This window comes from Bombyx mori, chromosome 11, assembly GCF_030269925.1.
Source record: "Bombyx mori chromosome 11, ASM3026992v2".
Taxonomy (NCBI): domain Eukaryota; kingdom Metazoa; phylum Arthropoda; class Insecta; order Lepidoptera; family Bombycidae; genus Bombyx; species Bombyx mori.
The window spans coordinates 19,588,531-19,598,842 of NC_085117.1; the positions used below are offsets into that span (position 1 = coordinate 19,588,531).

A 10,312-nucleotide genomic window follows, 5' to 3' on the forward strand; every position below is an offset into this window, starting at 1 on the left:
AGTGTGGGTGCGTGAGGTGCTTGCGTGTGTGCGTCAGTGAATGTCACGAGTACGCGTGCGCGGCACACGACTCAATGGGAACCCCGGTGACGCGGCCGCTTAACAAATTAAATTCGCGGTAGACGAACTCTCCGTATTATCGAACTACATACGACGAAAATTATTCACTTGTTATCACACGTTTACATCGTGCTAAGCGATTAAATCCGATGATGCAATCCTTTCTGTTGCACTAAATGCACAAAATATTATTTGTCTATGTTGTGAATCTATAAGATGCCGCTTTTGAGTTGAGTGTGCAGTGTTTAAATAAGATTATAATAATAATAGCCGCTTTAGGCCATAACTTGTGTCGAGGCTGTCAAATTATATATTATAATTTTCACATAACTCTACAACAGTACATATATGGTAATTAATGATGTTGAATACTTATTTAGTAATAGTTACCATAATAAAATAAAAAACATGGCTCCTGCAAACACTCAAGACCTCAGTTTCATTAAAAAAAGTGTTATAACACATTAAAACGATTAAATTTAAAATTTAAATAATAGCTAGCGTTTAATTTTGAAATTAATCATAATCGCAATAAACTAATTCGTCGAATAAATAAAGATCTTCACAAATACATTTATAATTTAAATTGGTTATTTTAAATTAATATTGAATTTAATTTTGATGCATTTTAAATGAAATTACAATACAGATATGCATTACATTCATTTATAAATAATAATGTAAAGAAAAGAAAAATATATAGTAATGCCTAGTGAATATTTTTAAAGTTTAAACTAAATATCTAATCGTGAGTGAGTTACGCTCATTACGTGCTGTCGACATCTCGGCGACAAAGCGCTTCGGAATATTAATAAAGCCAGAACCACAACGGAGTGATTTTGAGCGATTCACTCGTCTCATATTTATGTAGGTACAAGATTACCAGAATAAAATATCTTGTAAATTACGATACTAGTGATGTCCTCTATCCAAAAATCATCCGATACAGCACATTTGGCTCAAAAGAGTGGAATCTTAACCATTAAATCTATCTTTTATCTATATACCTATATAAAAATGAAATGCGGTTCGTTAGTCTCGCTAAAAATCGAGAACGGCTGGACCGATTTGGTTAATTTTGATCTTGAATTATTCGTGGAAGTCCAGAGAAGACTTAAAAGGTACATAAATATGAAAATGCTCGGAATTATATAAAAACAAACAATTTTGTTTTTCCTTTGATGTGTCTCCCGGAGGACGGATTCCTTTTGTTTTTTTTAAGTTTATTTTATACTAAAGTTTAGGTCTTTTATTTCTCGATTGAGGCCCTCGAAGTCTGCCGGGTCAGCTAGTATATCATGAAAAAGCATATAGTTGTTAATGTCAGTCAGCTACGTGGATCTAATGAAATATGTAACTTTTCTTTATTTTTATTTTTGGAAGGAAGTGTTATTGGTGGCCGGGCAGTCTTTCCAGATTCACCAGGGCATGTGGACGAGCACGGGCTCAGCCAGGAGCGGTGGGACTTGCTAACAGGTACCCGAGCACCTCCGAAGGTAAGCTAACAACTCAAGGGCAGCTGTATAACAGTTGAATTTATGTTCAAAGCTGGAGCTACATTGAGCACCTGGCTAGCTTCACGAATGCATCTACTACCGGATCGGAATCGCGACCTGCTGAGAAGATCTGGTGCGAAACCTCCACAGGCCGAGTTCGACGAGTACGGTTACAGGGGTCCCTACTCCTAGTGTTAGAGCTGAAAGCGTCTAGTGCTGAGATTAATTGATCTGGTGGATCCGTAAGGACTCAAACTTTATCTGCATCGCGTTGCCAAAAAATTTACGGGCTCTGACGCTCCCACGTGGTTCCAATATTAGGGTACAAATGGAAACTATTTATCTATCTAGAATCTAGAATTTAGTATCTAGAATCTAGCCGTTTATGCCGGAAATGAATAATTGATGGCGGGTAGAGACGAAAGCACCAGACCGTGCGGAAGTATGCCCATGCGATGGCTGCCCATGCGACCAAGTCAAGTCGCCAGTTGGCGGTTGTTCGCATGAGTGTACCAGGCTCACCACAAACCGGGAGAAGTGGCGATTGGTCGTGAGGCACATAACATCTACCCACAGTAATGATACTGAATGACGACCACGACCGCTCTGACAAGATTGATACGACGAAGAAAGAGAAGTAGCCCAGAGTCTTGGAGGTTAAAAAACACCGCTTTTTTTTTTTTGTTGCTTAGATGGGTAGTTTTTTATTGCTTAGATGGGTAGACGAGCTCACAGCCCACCTGGTGTTAAGTGGTTACTGGAGCCCATAGACATCCACAACGTAAATGCGCCACCCACCTTGAGATATAAGTTCTAAGGTCTCAGTATAGTTACAACGGCTGCCCCACCCTTCAAACCGAAACACATTACTGCTTTACGGCAGAAATAGGCAGGGCGGTGGTACCTATCCGCGCGGACTCACAAGAGGTCCTACCACCAGTAATTACGCAAATTATAATTTTGCGGGTTTCATCTTTATTACACGATGTTATTCCTTCACCGTGGAAGTCAATCGTGAACATTTGTTGAGTACGTATTTCATTAGAAAAATTGTTACCCGCCTGAGATTCGAACATCGGTGCATCGCTCAACACGAATGCACCGGATGTCTTATCCGTTAGGCCACGACGACTTCCTGCTTTTGGCAGAGCAAAGGCACAATACGTTAAATCAGCCTCATCTGATTGTACATAGGTCAGGTGCTCAATGTAGCTCCAGCTTTGAACATAAATTCGACCGTTATACAGTCGCTACGTGCCGCCGAGCATACGGTCCTGTGAAGCCGTCACACGAAACGTAACCTTGACATCTCGGCACGGTTTCCGTTACGTACGGACCTCATCCCATTAGTAGCCTAGTCATAAATTGTTAAATAAGGTTATCCATGAGAGGGCGTGCAGAAGTTTCTAGATTTGTTCGAGAATGTCTTATATGATTTATCTGCCGTGAAGCAGTAATGCGTTTCGGTTTGAAGGGTGGGGCAGCCGTTGTAACTACTTGAGACCTTAGAACTTATATCTCAAGGTGGGTGGCGCATTTACGTCGTAGATGTCTATGGGCTCCAGTAACCACTTGACACCAGGTAGGTAGTGAGCTCGACCACCCATATAAGCAAAAAAAAAAAAATTGAGACGAGTGTGTTTAGATTCGCGAAGCAGTTGCCCTTGAGCTGTTAGATTTCTGTTGGAGGCGCTGGGCTCGGGCAGCTGTTAGCAAATCCCACCCATCCTGGCTGAGCCTTTGCTCGCCCATCTGTCCTGGTGAAACTGGAAAGGCCTCCGGGCAACCATGAAAAAAAAACGTAGTATGTAGGTATGTCTGTGTGGAGTTACAAAAAAAAAAAAAACGACACTTATGGAAAAATTCAATACGAAAACGTGTTGACTCATTCATATTCATAAAATATTTTCATTACGTAATTTCCAAGATTCGAAGAGCACGCGACATTCATTATTCAGAAAACACACGCGGTGTTTTTAGAAATTTAAATAAAAAAGATTAGAAATAAATATTAAGATTCATTTATCTTTTAGAAAGGTCTTCCAAAGTCTTCCCCTTAGCTTCTGTTTACGATTCTAAATATCAAATATCTTCTGGATTTGTGAGCGTCAGCAATAATTATTAGGGCACGATTTTGATTAGTAACTAAAGACACCGTTAAGTCCATAGGGATTTAATATAAAATTCTTAAGGGTTAGAATATAAATGCTCAAAGGATAAACGTGGAAGGAAATTCGTTCCAGAGATTCAAGTTACAAGTTCCATACTTGGAACAAATTGAGGCATTTGGTAATAATGAATCATTTGGAAGACTAGGCAAGAAATTCAGTAAACAAAGTTTATTTCATGAGTTTTATTACTCTGTAACATATAAATACGTTTAACGTCATTCATAATGAATCTTACTGGGTTTTTATTGTTTAGACTTAAGAATCATCTATAAAGTAGCTGTCGCAACCCATAGACGTCAAGGAACATCCCGGCTAAGAAACATCTGGACACTGAAAATAAGGAACCACTAAAGTGCGTGGGTGGCTGTCGTATTTTACGTTCATATCATACGACATAATAATATGTCTGTAGGTTAATAGATTTGTATTACATATTATATATTTGGGGAGGAAGAGGATTATATAAGAAAAAAATCACATAAATGTAATGTCTTAGTGAGTTTGAGTTACGCAATGTAAAATGATAAGAACCGACGCGGGGTCAACGGTCTCGAGAAAACGCGGGACGCGGTTGCTAACTACCTTCTTGTTACCTATATTGCAGATTCAGGAACTGTTTGCTAAAATTTATTTATTAAATAATTATATTTATGAAAAGCAAATATTGAAATATGAGCTTGATATTAAGAATACAAATCTTACCGAAATGAAAAGTGTTTTCGTTTTGGCTTAGTCGATGTATTTATAGCGTTGTCCGTTTAAAAGAGTGGACTGAATGAGTGAAGAGAGTTTATTTTCATGTCGGGATCGGGAACGATCTAAATAAATAAAAAATGCCTTCATCCGAATAAACTATTCTGCAGAAACTGGAGATTCGAGATGATATAAAAACTTTGTAAACCGCATATTTAAAAACGAGGACATCAACAAAACCATAAATGATGATATATTTAGATTTCTGCGAGCGATCGCAAAACAAGCTGCATCAAAAATTCTTATATTATTAATTTAGTTTAATTAATTTCAATATTAAGTGTAGGTTATTAGGTGTGGAGACTTCCACGGGTGTGATTATCAATTTTAATTCAAAATACGCTAAATAGAAATATTGATATTTTACAATTTATTTAATTCGATTTCTAATATAAATAAAAGATGCTTAGATTTAGTAATAAGTAATTGTGCTTGTAAGGTTGTTCGTTCGTCCCTTCCTCTTGTATCTGAGGATGATCATCATCCAGCCTTAGATATTCAGATTCAGGGGTTAGACGTGAGACCCCTACGTTCTCCTGGCCGGTCCATATTGCTTTTCCATAAAAGTGACTACTCTATTATTAACGAGGAACTTTCGAAAATTGATTGGAAACAATCTTTTATGAATTTAGATGTCGACATGGCCGTGGGCAAGTTTCATGAAATCTTAGACAAGATTATTTCTGATAATGTGCCTGTGAAGGTCGTAAGAGGTAACTCCAATTTCCCTTACTGGTACTCCTCTGCTTTAATCAAGTTGATTAAAGAAAAAAGAAAATTTCACAGGAAATGGAAATGTTATGGTCGATTGGCCGACTATTCAAGTTTTTCTGTTCTTCGTGAAAGACAAAAAGCCTTAAAAATTTGCTGTTACAATGCACACATAACAAAGTGTGAGGATGATATCTTGAAGTGCAGTAAGCAATTTTGGAGATTTGTTAAATCCAAGAGGAGTGCTGGGGATTTTCCTAACGAATTGTTCTTAAATGATAGGTGCTCATCTGATGGTTCTGAAATATGTAATTTATTTAATGTTCATTTTGGTTCTGCCTTTTTAACTAACAATACACAGTCAGCATCATCGTTAAGTTATACCCCTGCTTCTTACGACCTTAACTGTGTAGATATTTCTTCATTTTTTATTTCGGTGGGTAAAGTCAAGCAATATTTAAAAAATCTTGATATTTCCAAGGGTGCTGGTCCGGATGGTATTCCGCCTGTTTTTTTGCGACAATGTTACGCTCAGCTGTGTTACCCTTTGCATCTTCTTTTTAATCACTCATTATCAACTGGTGTTATGCCCCGTATTTGGAAGCGGTCGTTCGTGGTGCCAGTCTTTAAGAGCGGTGATAAACATAACATAGCTAACTACAGACCAATTTCTAAAATTTGTGCCATCCCTAAGATGTTTGAACGTATAGTTTATGATTTTTTATTTCCATTGATTAGGCCTCATATTATAGAGCAACAGCATGGTTTTATAAGCCATAGATCTACTGAGACAAACCTCTGTGAGTTTTTGGATTATGTATTGAGCTCCATGGAGGATGGTCATCAGGTTGATGTGGTGTACACGGATTATTCCAAAGCGTTCGATCGAATAAATTTTGACATCTTGATTGAGAAATTGCATGGACTTGGGGTCCACGGTGATTTGCTGCGATGGCTTGAGTCTTATGTTAGAGATCGCAGTCAGGCTGTGACTTTCAATGGTTTTTGTTCATCATTTGCACCTGTTCCCTCGGGAGTTCCTCAGGGCTCTCATCTCGGTCCTATGTTATTTAATATATATGTCAATGACGTTTCGAATGTTTTCAGGAAATCCAAATTTATTATGTACGCTGATGACAAAAAAGTATATAAAGTTATAAAGTCCTTAAACGACTGTTTGGAATTACAGGATGATTTGAACAACTTATTTGTTTACTGTCAAAATAACTTACTCACAGTGAATACTAATAAGTGTACTATTATAACATTCTCACGTGGAAGATCGAATATCTTGTATGACTATTCTATTAATGGTCAAACTTTGGTACGCACCACAGTTGTTCGTGATTTGGGTATTTATTTGGATTCCAGTTTGATTTTTGATTTTCATGTTAATGAAATAGTAAATAAGGCTTTTCGAATGTTAGGCTTCATACTTAGAGTTGGTAAAGACTTTAAAAGACCATCTACTTTGATTCTGTTGTACAACAGTTTTGTACGGTCTATATTGGAATATGGCTCCGTCACATGGAACCCCCAATATAATATTTATATTCAGCGACTAGAAAGAGTCCAAAAAAAGTTTTTTAAGCATCTTTTATACCATTGTCGTCGCTTTAACTCTCCAGAACCGACAGAATTTGTCTCTCTAGTCGATCGCAGGCTACTGAGGGATCAAATGTTTTTATATAAAATAATAAATAACGAGATTGATTCTAGCTATCTACTTTCCAAAATTTCATTTAAATGTAGTCGTATTTCCGCGCGTTCTAAACAGACCTTCCACATGTCCACGGCTCGAACGAAATATGCTTCTAACTCTTTTGTCCGTAGATCTTGTAGGTTGTATGATGCTAAGTTCTCTAATGCTGATATCTTTTGCTTGTCACTTGTAGCATATAGAAAAGCTATTTTGGAGTGTTTATAGGGTGATTTGGCCCGATAAGTGTTGTAGTTTTATAGTGTGAGTTAATGTATAAAATGATATGTGCGTATTGTGTTGCTTTTGTTTTTTTTTTTTTGTAATTTAAATTTCTAAATTTCTCTTCTTGTTCACTATCTACTTATATGTGATTTTGATTGTGGAAACATATTTGGTTATTGTTTTAGCTATATTTTTTAAATATTGTATGTTTTGTATTGTACTGTTTGTTTCCCAAATAAATAAATAAATAAATAAATAAATAAATAAATAAATATAATAGATAAATCCATCGCGGCTTAAACGATGCACTCATATCCAGCGATGCGACTATACCGGTGTTCTAACTACTAGGTCATTACAATTTTCCGTAATGACATACGTACATAACTTATGTTGGCAAAATATTTCCACGATGAGGGAATAAAATCGCGTATATTTTATTAGCTTGATTCCTGCGAATAGTTCGATTGTGTCGTCTTCGTGCGAGTCATTGTTACAATGTGAATCTATATAGGTAGTAATTGAAAAAGTAAATTTTAATAATTGCAACCAAATCATCGGTGTGATTTTAGGTGACCGTGACTTCTTTACTGGTGGTAGGACATCTTGTGAGTCCGCGCGAGTGGGTACCACCACTCTGCCTATTTCTGCCGTGAAGCAGTAATGCGTTTCGGTTTGAAGGGCAGGGCAGCCGTTGTAACTATACTGTGATCTTAGAAAATATCTCAAGATGGGTGTCGCATTTACGTTGTAGATGTCTATGGGCTCCAGTAACCACTTAATATCAGGTGGGCTGTGAGCTTGTCCCCCTATCGAAGCAATAAAAAAACCCTCGTTGCCAGGACGGCAATGATTTCGAGATCTGTAACTTTTTAGTGTATTTATTGTAAGCTTGATCAGGATTTAATATCCCTTTCTAACGGGAATTTTAGAGTAGGTTGAACGATTCGTCTGCTTCCAATTCTAGAAGCTCCAGTATATAAAATTTAAAACAAACGAATATTCTTTACACAAAATACCCTAGATACCATAAATTTAGATAAATGTGTACATCTTCCTTAATGAAACCTAGAGCTCCAGGCGCATGAGAAGTCAAGTATTAAACTGGGATATGCAGGATGCAGATATCCCATCATGCAGGAAAGCCTTATGACTCATGTTTCCGGTCAAGGCCGCTCGGTGAAAGAGTTCACGTGTGAGCGAAAGTACTGACGCATGCGCTTAACGGAACTTAGTGCAATGTGGTACGATTGTAGCCTGCACGCGAATAAAACCGGATACTAAATGAATATTTGCTACTTGTAGGGGGTTAGAGTTTTGGAGGGAGCTAGATCTAGGTTGTGTTGGTCAGATCTCATCGGGGTTACCAGTTCGGAGGTGTCGATAAAGAGGTGATCTTCCATCGAGCGGTCGAAGTTGCTCGGTAGACCGACGGAGAAGCTAAAATAGCCTCTCAAGGCTATCAGCATAGGTAGGATAAAAAATATTATTTTTTGTAAAGTACGTACGATGGCAACAAAAAGTACGGTTACATAATACATTCGTACTGTTATTGACAGTGTCCTTTTTTTGGTACAAAGGTCGCCCGGGTTTGAGGCCCCTTCCCCGTTCAGCCTCCGTAGGGGCTGTCGGTTGTCAGGTGCAGGGGCGCTCGGTACTCGACTGTCGATCCGGTGCCGCGGTGGTGAGGCGGTGACTCCTGTGCGCCACTCGCGGTGTGTCTCCCGGGACGACGTGATTCGGGATCTTCCCGGGGATAAAATTCCGTCCTATCACCAGGACGGGTACCGGCGAAGGCGGACTTTCGGCGCTCTGATGGAGTTTGTTGGGGTAAATAAATGTCCTGTATTTTTTTATTTATTTGTACTGTTTTTCAATTAAATCAAGATTATACTGAAATTAAAAGTTAGAATGTAAAAATATATGGCAGTATAAATGTCTAATAATAAAGTTCGCAAATAATCGTTTAGAAAAAAATATATCAGTGTACATTAACTTCGGACGAACCTTTAGCGTAAAATGTTGCGTAAAACACAACCTGTTTTACCGATATAGTGCACTAGTGTTAACATTAATCAAAGTCAATGTCATGTAAAAACTAAACTGGTTTTATTTTTTTGCTCCTTGTCCTGTTTTTTTTTAAACAAAAATTTTGGTCACTTTATCATAAAGGCATACCACAACATTTTGTTCAACACATCTCTGTTGTTTTCTTTTATTAGTAAAACGTAAGAAAACGTTAAGTGATTGGTTTTCAATCACTTATGCTGAATATTTTCATTGAGAAATGACAAAAAATTTGAAACCTCTACTATATCAATCGACTCCTGTGGAAACTCATTGAATGAATTATTGCCCAAGGATGATCTTTTTTTTCCTACCTTTTCTAGTAACCTTGAGGGGTTTTTCTAGACTCGTCGAATTAGGAGGTGAGCTCATGGGGCTCAAACCTGATGACATTGCTAACACGAACCCTAGCAATAGCCGTGCTTCGCAGTATCTACCACCAGATCAAAAACGCGACCCACTGAGAAGATCCGGTGAGAAACTCAGTGAGGCTGAATGATCCTCGTACCTTTAGTACCTATGTATTAAAATGGACGGCGATTTAAAAATAATCGAAAATAATAGTCTTTTTCTTTTTTTTTGTACTCTATTATTCCCTCTAATAATCTGGGTACAGTTAGTTTAAATGTATTTATTCCACGCACCTTCATTTGTTTCAACTAGTCAATCCTACTTCCTTGCATAATCTCTTATTTCGTCGACGGAATCAGTCAGCAGAAGTTGAAACGCGTCTCGACATGTTGTTAACTGCAAGCGTAAAGTTTCCTCTAGGTACAGGATTTTTTTCTGAACATTTCTTAGACCTTCCTGGTGTAAAGTGGTTTTTCGGTGTAATTAGGTAAACGCCACAGATTATCATCTATTATAATAGGCACACAATATCTGGGTCACTTGAATAACGGCTTTCTTATTCGTCACAGCAGAACAAATTGCTGGTACCAACATCTTGGATATTTCTGTCGCTCATCAACCACATTTTATTTTTTTGCTTAGATGAGCGGACGAGCTCACAGCCCACCTGGTGTTAAGTGGTTACTGGAGCCCATAGACATCCACAACGTAAATGCGCCACCCACCTTGAGATATAAGTTCTAAGGTCTCAGTACAACGGCTGCCCCACCCTTCGAACC

General features: G+C 38.0%; 1 long non-coding RNA gene across 1 annotated transcript; it reads left to right on the forward strand.

Annotated features, from left to right (window-relative positions):
- The first annotated feature begins 149 nt into the window (after window positions 1-149).
- On the forward strand, window positions 150-2,244 carry LOC134199749 (uncharacterized). Its single transcript, XR_009974375.1, has 3 exons — window positions 150-411; window positions 1,444-1,536; window positions 1,609-2,244. It is a non-coding gene; the product is annotated as an uncharacterized LOC134199749 (long non-coding RNA).
- Window positions 2,245-10,312: the final 8,068 nt, after the last annotated feature.